This window comes from Lagenorhynchus albirostris, chromosome 3 (genome assembly GCF_949774975.1).
Source record: "Lagenorhynchus albirostris chromosome 3, mLagAlb1.1, whole genome shotgun sequence".
In the NCBI taxonomy this organism is placed as follows: domain Eukaryota; kingdom Metazoa; phylum Chordata; class Mammalia; order Artiodactyla; family Delphinidae; genus Lagenorhynchus; species Lagenorhynchus albirostris.
In genome coordinates, this window is record NC_083097.1 from 65,942,868 (window position 1) to 65,956,828 (window position 13,961).

At 35.7% G+C, this 13,961-nt stretch overlaps 1 protein-coding gene across 2 annotated transcripts in view; it reads left to right on the top strand.

Annotated features, from left to right (window-relative positions):
- XRCC4 (X-ray repair cross complementing 4) overlaps positions 1-13,961 on the top strand; it is a 268,679-nt gene that overhangs the window by 175,954 nt on the left and 78,764 nt on the right. The window lies entirely within an intron of this gene.

Consider the following 13,961-nt stretch of genomic DNA (forward strand, 5'->3'; position numbering starts at 1 on the left):
CCCAGTAGTTACTGTTGTTTGTTGAGAACAAAATAATTGTAGCTATGGCTTTCCCTCATTCATTCATTCATGTATCATTCTTTTAACATATGTTTACATGCTGAGCAGACTTGACACAGTCCCTGATGCCATAAAGCTTAGTCTACGTGAGAGAAGAGAAACATTACTCATACGATTACATAGATATGAGGAGTACAGTAGTGGAGTAGAGAGCAGAGATTTAGGCAGAGGAAACAGCCTGTAAACATGCGCTGAGGTGGACTGTGTGAGGGTGATGGCAGTGGAGGGAGCAAGGAAGGGAGGGCTTGCGATGAGGCTGAAGGCTGCTCAGAGGCCAGTCCAAGCTGGGCTGTGTGACCTTGTTAAAAATTCAGCCTTTTCTCATGTATATGATAGCATTTCTGGTTCTCACATCACAGAGGACTTTTCTTCTTGTTTTCCCTACCCTTTGAGATTGCTTTTTGACTCTTCTTAAGGGTTATCAAAATATTAGATTGACTAGAAATCTCTGATATTTTAGTCATTATTGTGTCTTCTTAGATATAGTCATTTAAAATTATCTAAAACTATCGTCCTTCCTTTCTTTTTCATTTTTTAATTCTGCTTTCAAACTGCTGAATGTTGTACAGTTTTGGATTCCCAGTAGTAAAACTTTCATTCTTTTGAAATACAGGAAACTAGAAAATTGAAAACATACTGAAACTTATGTAGAGTACTCACAAGGATAATAGCCTAAATTGGCATGTGTTAGCAGTCCTGGGGTGCAGAATTGTACTGACATTTTGCCTTTTTCTTTGGTAAATATAAATTTTTTTCAGGAATATTTTTAGATCTTTGATGATCTCCCACTTTTAGTAAGACTCTGAAATCCTTGAATCTGGTACCTATTGATAAATATTCATTAAAAATTTCAGTGTGACCAATCCACACAATATGATTATACTTGGGGAACCCTCATCCTGTCTGTCAACTAGCATCAACACTAAGAGTTATTATTCAACGTAACAATGTACTATACATTCCTTGCTATTTACTATCTTACATTACTTGAAATTATGATTTGTAGAGTTGTTTGGTATGTCCTTTTAATTCTACATATTAAACAAAATGAACCAGCTGACAAAGACTACAGAAACTGTGAACTTATTTTCATCCTTATATACTTTATTAATATCATCAAGTAAAATTCTGAGTATAAACAATGTAAAATCACTTTCTATAAATATACAATGGCATGGACTTCCCTGGTGGCGCAGTGGTTAAGAATCCGCCTGCCAGGGCTTCCCTGGTGGCGCAGTGGTTGAGGGGACACGGGTTCGTGCCCCGGTCCGGGAAGATCCCACATGCCGCAGAGCGGCTAGGCCCGTGAGCCAGGGCTGCTGAGCCTGCACGTCTGGAGCCTGTGCTCCGCAACGGGAGAGGCCACAACAGTGAGAGGCCCGCGTACTGCAAAAAAAAAAAAAAAAATTGAAAAAAAAAGAATCCGCCGGCCAATGCAGGGGACACGGGTTCGAGCCCTGGTCCGGGAAGATCCCACGTGCTGTGGAGCAGCTAAGCCTGGGCGCCACAACTACTGAGCCTGCACTTTAAAGCCCGTGAGCCACAACTACTGAGCCCATGTGCCACAACTACTGAAGCCCATGTGCCTAGAGCCCATGCTCTGCAGCAAGAGAAGTCACTTCAGTGAGGAGCCTGTACACTGCAACGAAGAGTAGTCCCTGCTGGCTGCAACTAGAGAAAGCCCATGCGCAGCAATGAAGACCCAATGCAGCCAAAAATAAATAAACAAATAAAAGTAAATTAAAATATATATATATATATATACACAATGACACAATATGTATTTAAATTAAATAACACTATATTTGGGCTTTATTAGACACCCAGCTTAAAGTTTTAATGCTTTATCATATAACATAATAATTGAGGAAGAATTTTCATTTCAATTTTTTAAATTTAAGAGCCCTTATTAATTCTTTCAACATCCTCAGAAAGCTAATATAATAAAAGTCTATTAATACCATTTTGTTGGTATGACATGAAATCATTATGGTTAGGTAGACTAGTTGGATTATTTTAACAAAATGATTAATCCAGTCATTATTCACTTATTTGTCTAAATTGAATCAACGTCCCAGTCTGTTGAAATTAGCAACCAGTTAACAAAGTCAGCCAATAAACAAAATGCTCAGTTTAAGTGATTTAATCAATACTTTAATGTCTGTTACTCCTTCAACTATTTCAGCTCATTTCTCCCTACCTGCAAATTCTGCTTTACCTTCTTTTGGCTGTTCTGTTTCTCATTTCTGTAGATTTTCTTTATCAAAAGCAAACTACTTTTTTAAGAGATACTGAAATTTGTATCTGAACAAGGGACCTATAAATGAAAACTTTCTCTTAGAATCAAGGCTCCAGACCCTGGGAGAGGTGGCCAAGAAGAGAGCCAAACTCAAGTTACAACCAAATCATGTTTGTACTGGAGACCAAGACAAGGAGCCAAACACAGGGCTACACCGTGCAGACCTAGTTACCAAAACCGGGATACGAAGTTCTTATTGGAGCAGGAACAAGGGTTATCGCAAATCTCAAGCAACTCTAACTTAGTTCTGAGCTCCTCCTTAAATGACTCTTGACTAGAAAAAGCATTAGCTTCTGTGGTCAAAGAAGCTGCTAAATATATAGGTGGAACAAAATGCCTCTAGCTCTGAGATTTGAATAGTGGGGGGCAAGAAAGCTCAGACGTTTATTGAAGTTAAATGATATTGAGTACAGAATTTATTCTTTATGGTAACATTCACAGACTGCATTCTACAGAATTATATAGAAGGAGATCTTAATAGGTACCCCACAGAGGATTTCATATTCAAATAAGTTTAGAAATTGCAATTTTTAAATTCAGTTGGAATTTCTAAACTTATTTGAATATGAAACCCTCTGTGGGATACCTATTAGGATCTCCTTTTACATAATTCTGTAGAATGCAGTCTGTGAATGAGAAGGAAATCCAAAAAAGAGGGAATATATGTATACGTGTAGCTGATTCACTTTGCTGTACAGTATAAACTAACACAATATTGTAAAGCAATTATACTCCAATTAAAAATAAATAAATAAAACTAAATTGCCCTCTCAACAAAAAAAGAAATTGCTGCATACCACAGCTACCACACTCCCTTATGCTCCAAACCCTAAAACTTGGAGATTTATATGTTAAAGGATCTAAAAAAATCCATAGTAAATAATTCATTTGACTTGTTTAATCATTTTTCAAAAGTACTCAAGCATAGCACTGTCATGCAGTCTGCTTTCCTCCCTCCCAAAAAGGGATTAGTGACATTCCAAGGGATAGCATTCTTTAGGGCCGTAGTTTGGGATACGAACTCTCAAAATTCTCAAACATTAGTGATTTTAAGTATATAAGATCCTTTCAACCATAATTATAGAGTTTTAGGCATTAAATGTATCTCAAGAACAAAATGTTAGTTTGTATATAGGACCTTCCTCCCCATCTCCCCACAATACTACTGCTTAGAAAACCTCCTACTTGTCCGACCAACTGCCCTTCTGGGAGCAGCAGGGTCATTTTCTAAGAGAATTCTAGTGATTGGAACACATTCGACAGCCCTAAAAGAAGGAGTTCAACATCATCTCAGCTACAGGATAAAATCATTAAAACAGTTTGGGCCAAAAGTACAAAAAAATACTTGTATAGTCTTTAGACACTTTTATGTAGTCTTTCTTTCTGCAGGATAACAAGTAAAAATATATAGGTTCACATCTCTTGTGTGAGGCACACAGACATGATTTAGTCTTCTTTGTGATGGATGTCTTCTGAAAACACAGAGTTCTAACACATTGTTCCAAACAACCTTAAAAATAATATCAAATTATAACTTTTCACAGATGTTGCTTCTTGAACTGTAAGGAAGAAGTTTTAACTCTGTGTTCTGAATCAACCTTTAAATGGTCCCATTAAGTAGTTGTGTAGCTGCAATATTTTAGGTGAGTGTTAGGTTGTAAATCAACACGTGAATCCGCACACACATGTGGACTCACGCACCCCTACGTTGTTCACGATTTAATTAGCCAAGGTTGCACAATCTTATAGTCCATGTGGCTACACAGAGCAGGAAAAGGTGCAGCACATCTTAGCATAGTATTTCTTCACCTCCTTGGAGTGGGGTGAGGTACTACACCGCCACCACTGATACAATTTGTTTAAGATATAATCTTCCTCGACTCAGAAAAGCTCAGTCTTTCCTTTTTATTCTAGAAGCTTACAGCATCATCCTGGATGAAATTGCACAATCCATGCACTTTTGTTTAGAGGAATAATTATACACATCAGGCTCTCCTGGCTCTGCACCAAAGTTCTCATGTCTATCAGAGCCTTCCAGGGTCCTAGAGAGTCCACTTCCCCACTGTAGCCCAATTGCAGTCAAATAGAGTTTAAATAGAGTTTAAATCAGCTATATGCATATGTATATCCCCATATCCCCTCCCTTTTGCGTCTCCCTCCCACCCTCCTTATCCCACCCCTCTAGGTGGTTGCAAAGCACGGAGCTGATCTCCCTGTGCTATAGCTGCTTCCTACTAGCTATCTATTTTACATTTGATAGTGTATATATGTCAGTGTTACTCTCTCACTTCATCCCAGCTTACCCTTCCCCCTCCCCGTGTCCTCAAGTCCATTCTCTTCGTCTGTGTCTTTATTCCTGTCCTGCCCCTAGGTTCATCAGAACCATTTTTTTTAGATTCCATATATATGTGTTAGCATACGGTATTTGTTTTTCTCTTTCTGACTTCAGTCTGTAGGACAGACTCTAGGTCCATCCACCTCACTACAAATAACTCAATTTTGTTTCTTGTTATGGCTGAGTAATATTCCATTGTATATATGTTTTAGAGTAGTTTTAGGTTCACAGCAAAATTGAGTGGAAAGTACAGAGAGTACCCATGTACCTCTGTCCCCACACATGCACAACTTCCCCACTCTCAGCAACCCCCATCAAAATAGTACATTTATTACAATTGATGAACCTACCTCGACAAATCATTATCACCCAAGGTCCGTATTTTACAGGTTCACTCTTGGTGTTGTACATTCTATGGATTTGGACATATATATAATGACAAGTATCCACCATTGTAGTATTATACTGAATTGTTTCATTACCCTAAAAGTCCTCTGTGCTCCACCGATTTATCCCTCTTTCCCCTTAACCTCTGGCAGCTACCAATCTTTGAAATATCCCCATAGTTTTGCCTTAACCAGAATGTGTTATAGTTGGAATCATACAGTATGCAGCCTTTTCAGATTGCATTCTTTCACTTAATATACACCTGGGCTTCCCTGGTGGCGCAGTGGTTGAGAGTCCGCCTGCCGATCACGGGGATATGGGTTCGTGCCCCGGTCCGGGAAGATCCCACATGCCGCGGAGCGGCTGGGCCCATGAGCCATGGCCGCTGAGGCTGCGCGTCCGGAGCCTGTACTCTGCAACGGGAGAGGCCACAGCAGTGAGAGGCCCGCGTACAGCAAAAAAAAATAATAATAATAATATACACTTAAATTTCCTACATATCATTTGATGGTTTGACAGCTCATTTCTTTCTGGTGCTGAATAGTAATCCATTGTCTGGATGTACCACAGTTTATCCACTTACCTACTAAAGGAATCCATTTATTTCTCAATAAAATGAGGTTCATTTTCTTTGTTTCCCAATTGTAAAAGCACCGCATGCTTATCTCCCCCGCAAAAGCAGAAAGTATACAGAAACAAAATGGTAGCTAGGAAATGCATAATCCCACCCACACGGAGACCACCGCTATTAACACCATGGTATTCTGTATATTTGCAGATCTCTTCTCTTCCACACTTTACGTGCAAAACAAGGCTCATACTGTTTATGATGTAGCCTGCTATTTTAATATTTAAATATATATTTCTACTTTAATAGATACATTGCTTCAACATCATTTTATATTTATAGTGTCCCATTGTGTAAATGTATCATAATTTCTTTAACCATTTCCCATACTGTACATTTAGGCCTTATCCACATTTGTACTATCACAAAGAATGTTGTATATACTTGTACATAAATTTGCACATATGACTGATTGTTTCCTTAGTATGAATTCCCCAAAGTGAAATTACTAGGTTAGTAATGTACTTATTAGGTATATGTACTTGTTAGTCCTTTGTTATGTTTTGACAGAGTTCCTCCAGAAAGCTATCATAGCTGGTACTCCCACAAGCAGTGTTTGCCTTTTGTTCTTTTATTTTCCAATTCATTCTGATCATTGCCAGGTCATTTTAATCGTTTAATCAATAAATAGTATCTCATTGTTTAATTTTTGTACCTAACCTTTAGAGACATCCTTCTTCTCTGGCATTTATTGATTATTGACATTTCATCTTTTGTTTATTACCTATCCATAACCTCAGCTGATTTTCAGTGGAGGTCTTTGTCTCCTATTGCTTTATATCTAAGAGTATTAATTTTATTTTACCCAGACTATCATTTTAATTTTTGTTAATGATATTTTGTATTTACATAAGTTATTAGTTAATCAAATCCGTCTATCAATAATAATGATAATATTTAACATTCACTGAATACTTATGTCCTAGATACTGTGCTAAACCCTTTATATATGCCCTTTATATGTCTCACTAAACTATACCCATTTTATAGATTAGGAAGCTCAGTTCTAGAGAGATTAGATAACTTGCCCAAAGACAATGCTACATCTGTGATTTTGAATCTAGGATCATCTTATTCCAAAAACCATACTTTTTAGCTACTTTATTATACTGCTTCAATAACTAATATTTAATACGATTAGTGTGCGCCAGGGGTTGTGTTAAGCACTTAAATTCCTTTAATTCATTCATTTAATTCATTCAATTCTTACAGAAACTCAGTGAATTAAGAGCTGAGTAAATATCAGATTCAGTGACTTTCGACTGTTTGTTCAAAATTTCTACAATATCACAGTAGAGATAGAACTGCAGCTCTGTGAGTACAAGGACTGGTTTAATAATACCTCCTGCCTGCCTTTCAACATGTATGTGAGGGTCAGATGAGATCACATGAATGAAAGCACCATCGAAGTAGGAAGCTCTAAGACTGTGATACACTGTTATTTTTAAAGCACTGTTTTCCCAGGGCCTTTGGCTAAATCTTGGAAATCTCTTCCTGAAAAGAAAACTTTGTTTATGGAGTTTTTAAACCTGTAGTGTTTCCTTTCCTCATAATTCTTATGGAAATGAGGATTGCCCATACCTTTCTCAGCAAATCTTCTTTCCTTCCAATTAGCAGTCAATAAGATTATATTGAAGGAAAATAACACAATTGGAAGACCGGGTTTTAAAAGCAGTTGATAATAAGTAAGTAAATAAATAGATAGATATTTACATTATATATATGCATTTGTATTCTATCATTTTGTTTCATTTAAAATTTAATTTCAAACTCATTCAAACATTTACTCATTTTTTACAGTTTATTCATTTGCATCTGCCAATTTAGAATATGGTAGTTGACCATCCTCTTCTTTCAAAAATAACCTATTTTCATGTTTATACCTTGATTGCTTTTTTTTTCTAATTTAAACCGCAACATACTTGATGTGTGTGTGTGTGTGTGTGTGTGTCTGTGCGTGTGTGTATTTAATTTTCATGGATAATATAATTTATCAGATTTAAATATCTAATTCTTGAAGGTTTTTAGTAACTGAACTTTAAACTTCTCTAGTGTCAAATTAGGGACATAAAATGTATGTGCAATTGCTATATATTTGCTTTGGTCATCATTAGCAAACCTCATTTTTTATACAACTTTAATTTTATCATAATGTTTATCTTAGTTGCAAAAGTAAACACAGTGGTGGTTTTAAAATGAGATAGGTTTTTATTAACTTCACTGTGTGTTTACCTAACTCTTCAGGCTGCGGCTCTCACTTTCCTTGCTGCATGTTTTGATTAATGGCCCCCTGGACTTGTTCCAGAATATACTGATTATGGTCAGTGCATTTCAAAGATGATTTATTAGTTGTGTTTGCAACTCAAAATAATTAAGTAAAGATTGATCATATGCATTATTATAGGTTTGCCAATAAAATCAGCAGTTACACTTTAAGATACAGGTTGCCTGAGTGGACTTTTTTAGCTATACAGAAAGGACAAAATATTAATATTTTTAAAAAACATATTCAATATCAACCACAGCTTTATGGCCTTTTAAAGCATGATTATTAAATGTGTCCAAAGTTTAGGCTTATAAGTACATGCATTTTAAGTTCTTTTTTAACATAATTTCAAAATAATATGTTTCAATGGAGATTACATAGATGTTTAAATAGAGTATTTCCATGTTTATAGCTCACCCTGGGAACAACCTGTACTACAATTCCCTCAGGCTATTACATGCATTTAGATTTCAAATTACTGACAGACTTGGATTTCTGTTTTAAAACAATTTTAATAAGAAGCTGTTATAATCTTTCTGTGTTTTAGGTAAAGGGAATTTATCACATATTTCATATATATTATATTTCTGTCACTTGAAAGACTTTCTCACATAAAATTTTTCCAAATTTCACTTGATAATCATTATTATTTCAGGCATTTTAAGTACTCTACCAACACAGAATAATGTGTAAATATTCATTATACCTGGTCAGAGGAGTTATTAATCAAAGGAAGTGACTCCCTGTTCATAATTTATAGTTTAATATTCAAAGAAAGAAATAGAGGTGCATTTATTTTTTATTATTTGGCATACTGTATTCAAAATTTACATTTTAACAGTGAAATTCTATAACTTAAATCATCTACTATGATATATAACTAAATGTTAAATAGGTATTTGTTCTGTATTAAACATCCTGAAATGAAATAAAATGGCTGTTTCATGTTCTAAACTTGTGTGAAGGAAATCGAATATGAGGATAAAGAAACAAGAAATGAACAAACAGAAAACCTAAATAAACTAAAAGTATATAACTATTGATAAGTATTATTCAAGGATTTTGTTCAGTTTTGGTAAATCATTATGAAAGGACAAAGAATACAGACATGCTTTGTTTAAACATCATTATTAAAAGTTTTTTCAGTAAAATTTTAAGACATTGTTTACTTGAAAATCTTTTACAATAATTTTGTTTCTAAGTAATTCCTTAAATTATAATTTATCAGTGAATTGAATAAGGCAGTGTTATCATTACCAGCATTATTGAATGCTGTCTTCTGCATACACCACTTCTAGAAGTACAGAATAAAGACTGTGTCTTCTACAATCTTTGTATAGGAAATAAAAGAATGAAGGAAGATTAATCAATAGTATACATTTATCTTTTCCTTTTTGGCCACATTATATTTCCTGACAGACTATCTTTAATATGTATATAGCTAAAATGTGCTAAACTCCATAATAGGTACAAGAAGTTTGAAATTTCAGAGAAGGGAGAGTTGATATTCCATTCAGAGGACAATGGAATAAGCTGATGTGATAAGATCAGAGAAGACTGGCTAGAAGAAGGTGATATTTGAGTTTAGCTTTGTAAAGTAAATGGGGGTGTCTATAGACAAAAACTGAAGAAAGATAATGCAGAAACTGATCATTGAATCCAGGCTCCCAATTCCCCTTCTTTCTTTTAGTAATAGAACCCGTTCTGCCATCCCATGCATCTGCATGTTTTAACAGGGCACATGGCTCCCAGCCTAGAGGATACATTTCCCAGCCTCCCTGGCAGTGAGTTATGGCCATGTGACACAGTCCTTGCCAATAGGATGTGAATGGGAATGATATGTACAATTTGGGGATCTTGCCCATAAAATGATTTGACATACATTCTTGACAACCCTGTCTCTTTCTCCCTTCTCAGCCCATCTTCTACCAGGCATTTAAAGAAAACATCCTAGGAGATGGTAGAGTAAAAAAAGAGGAAGAATTGTGGTCCCTGGACAATCTCATGGGGCAGGGCAGCATATCCACCACGGACTACCCACTACCTTTAGACTATTGTGTGAAAGAGAAATAAATGTCTAGCTGGATTGAGCCATGGTGCTTTTGGGGTCTGTTTGTTACAGAAATGAAATATCTCCTGACTAAGAAGGGCCTTCCTGTCAGAGGAACAGAGTGCATAAGTAAATGTGTGGAGGAAGAGTCTGGAAGATAGGGAACCAGTGACCTTATCATGAGATGCAGAGAAATGTGAATAAAACTAGCGAGGTAGATGGAATTTGGTACTTAAATGCTAAGCTGATTTATTTGGACTTCTTTTATGAAAGCAGCAAGGACCTGTTAGACATTTTTAGCCAAAGAATATCATAATGAACAGTATGTTAGGAACATTTCTTTGGAAACCATACATTTGATGGAGGGAATGTTTACAGATTGGCAGTGAAGCTAAGATATTACAGTAGTCCAGGAAGAATGATCTGAAGAAGAATAATGATTATAGGTGTGAGCGTGATTGAAAAAAAGGGAAGGGATGGATTGAGAAACACTTAAGTTTGCTATCCTCTTACTATGGAAGAACTGGGAAACCTCATCAGTTATTGAAAGCTATTTGTTAAACATTGTCTTTATAAAAGTAAGTCATCTGTCTTACTTTAGAAATCAGCCTACCGCAAAAGCTGGATAAACAAAACTTGGTGGTCATGGGCATTGACTTCCCAGAAGACTGGAAAAGTTTTCTTTGTCAGGCTGGGATATTTGTACACTCAAATATATAGACATATACTACACTAATTTTATATTATTTTACTTCTTTTTATTCAATTTTTTAAAATTAATTTTTAGCATATAGGAAAGATTTTAATCAGTAAACTATGTCCAAGTCACATTTTAAAAAATTATTTATTTTTGTTGTTGTCCAAGTCCCATTTTTAAAAAAGTTGTCATTCTGGAATGTGTACTATAGCCTCTGAAAGCCTTCCTTGATGTAGGTGGGGTTCTTGTTCGCTCCAATCCCGGGAAGTATTCCTTTTGGACATGTACTTTCATTGCAGTCTGAAGTTACGGGATTTTTCTTGCTTGGAGATATATTCTACTTATGGACTACAGAGAAAATCAACTTTTTCACTGTCACAATCTGTTATGGATATAGTGCTGATTTTATAAAGTGTTTTGCCTAGGGCCAAGATATATGACTTTGTAGGAATTTCCAGACTATAGGGGATAAAATAGGAATTGTACTCACAAGTGAATTTGGCAAACTAATGAAGTTACGAGATAATGATATAAAGCCAAACAGACCTATATATTCAGAAACCATGAAAATAATACTTTTTAATTTATTGAGGTTTATTTTTGGTTAAGCAATAAATAGCACCATATAAAGCACAGAAACCGTTAAAGAAAATATTTCATTTGTTTTCAACTGCTATGTGTGCAAGTAAGACAAATGAACATCTCCATATTCTTACTGAGTAATAAGATGGTCTTTCAGTCTAAAGTATACTTTTGGAGTCTTCCATATAAACTGTTAGGAACATACACCAGTAACTTCTAAAGGAGGAAAATAACCCAGCACAGGAAAGAAAACTGACCATTACAGATTATCATTAGATATGGTTATAGGCCTCTGTCTTTTATATCCTCCTTAATATAGGAATGGAGTACCTATTATATATCAAGCACTGTGCCTGGTGCAGGGCTACAGCACCAAACAAGATAGAACAGGTACTTCGCCTTTGGAAGGATATGATATAGTTGCAGAAACAGATCAGTAAATAATTACAATCCAGTGTGATAATGAGGCCATGTGATATGAGGTCCAGATACATTTGGAATGCCTAATTAAAATGAATACTAGAGGTAGGCACCAGTAACACAAAGGAAAAATTATTACCTTTTTTCCGTTAACCCAGGATGGACATGCAGATAAGTGACTGCAAATAAGAAAATATATTACATTTAATAGTATCATGCTCTGAATGACCTTGCCCCTGCCACTTGAACTAATTGTGTGATTCATTCATTTGTTTAACAAAGATTTGGGGGACACAGGCATATACAGTCAATTCTCAGTCACAGTAGTTATGTTCTATAAAGTTGCTGGGGACACTGAATTAACAAATACTGTGTCATTGTCTCTAGGGGTAATACAGGGTTAAGTTCCTGGAGCCTCTGGTCACATTTTTGCCAACCAATCAATACATAACCTGGTTTTATGTACATTTCTGTTTAAAGACACCATATTTGATATATATTGTTGATTTATTAACATTGAACTCATGGCCAACAGCACTATAACTCATGCTTGAATGAAGCTTATCTAACACACATATTTTCTCCTATAAGGAACATCATAGCCTTCTTGTGATTGGGAACATTAGGTAGCACTCCAGTTCTATGCTTGGGGGCCATTTAAAAAAGCAAAATCTGCAATAAAAAGTGCAAAAATGCAAAAAAAGGCACTAAATACACTGCAAAAAGGACACTTGTGTTTACAAGTATGAGCGGTGAAACTGGAAGATGCTAACCTTGTTCCACCTCAGCTGGGCACATGTACTTCAGGGACTCAAATTTTTCACTGATCCATGCATGTGCATGTCTGCAAATGACTGAGAGAACACTTTAAGTATTGATTTGAAGGTTGGAAGTAAATTTCAGCTAGTAGGTGAATTTGGAATTCATGGATAATGAGGATTGACTGTAATTAGTATTTAAACCATGGGATCAGAGAAAATTCTGAACAAAGGATACCCATGACTGAGCCTTTAGAACGTTTGTTTCAGGATTTGGGGATTAGGTTCTACATATATCACCAATGAGAGTCCAAGCTCTGAGAAAGGGGGACTATTACGTAGGAAGAAGATGAGGTGATTATGATTTAATAGAAGCTAAAAATATGTTTCAAAAAGAAAAGATCAACTCTCAACTGCTACTGAGTAATCAATAAGGACAGAGACTCTACCAGGGTCTCAGGGGGAGTTTTGAGACAGATGACTAATTAGAGTGGAATGAGGTGAGAATTAGACACACAGAATATGGGTAAAACTTTGAAGGAGTTTTGCTCTAAAAATGAGCAGACTAGTAGAGATGTAGCCAGAGAGGGCTGTAGGCTTGCTTGCTTGCTTATTTAATATAGGGAGTAAGAGAATGTGTTGTTATGCTTTTGTTAATGACCAAATCAAGTAGAAAATAGTGATCTTGACCAAGTTATTCAACATTTCTTGGCCTTAGTTTTTCTTTCTAAAAAATGTAGGACTTAACCAGACAAAATTATCTTGATTTACTTTATATGTAGTGAAACACCATATTATAGTGATTTAGAGTATGGATTCTGAAATCCAACTGCCTGGGTCTGTGTTTTAGCTTCACAACTTACTACCTGTCAGCTTGTGGACATCGCACTCAACCTTTATATGCTTTGATTTCCTTATCAGTAAAAAAAAGGGGTAATCATAGTGCCTACCTAGATTTGTGAGAATTTTTAGATAGTGCGTATAAAATGCTTAGCACAGTGCCTGGCACAAATACTAGCACTCAGTACATGTTAACTCTTTTCTATTTATCATCATTTTTATCATCTATCTCTAATATGCTATCATCTGTGAATTTCATGTTTATATCACTTGTTCTTTCAACTCTCTGCACATACTCTATAGTATATACATAGTGTGGAAATGTCTTCCACCATTTTCTATAATACATTTATAAACAATGATAATTTCTATTAGTGAACCAGTAGGAAGTCCCATATTTAAAGCAGGACTCTTTGGAGGAGATAGTTTTTCTAATAAAAAAATTATTCCGCAAATATTTGAAGGCCTAATATTTGCCAGGCACTGTCTTAAGTGATATAATAGTGAACAAAACAGAGTCCTTGCTTTCATGGGGCTGAAGTCTTAGTTGAAAAAGAGAAATCTTGAACTCATCACAAATTTCAATTCCTTTTTGAAGTCCTATAGCATGTGTCTTTGAAAATTTAGAAAAGCATGTCT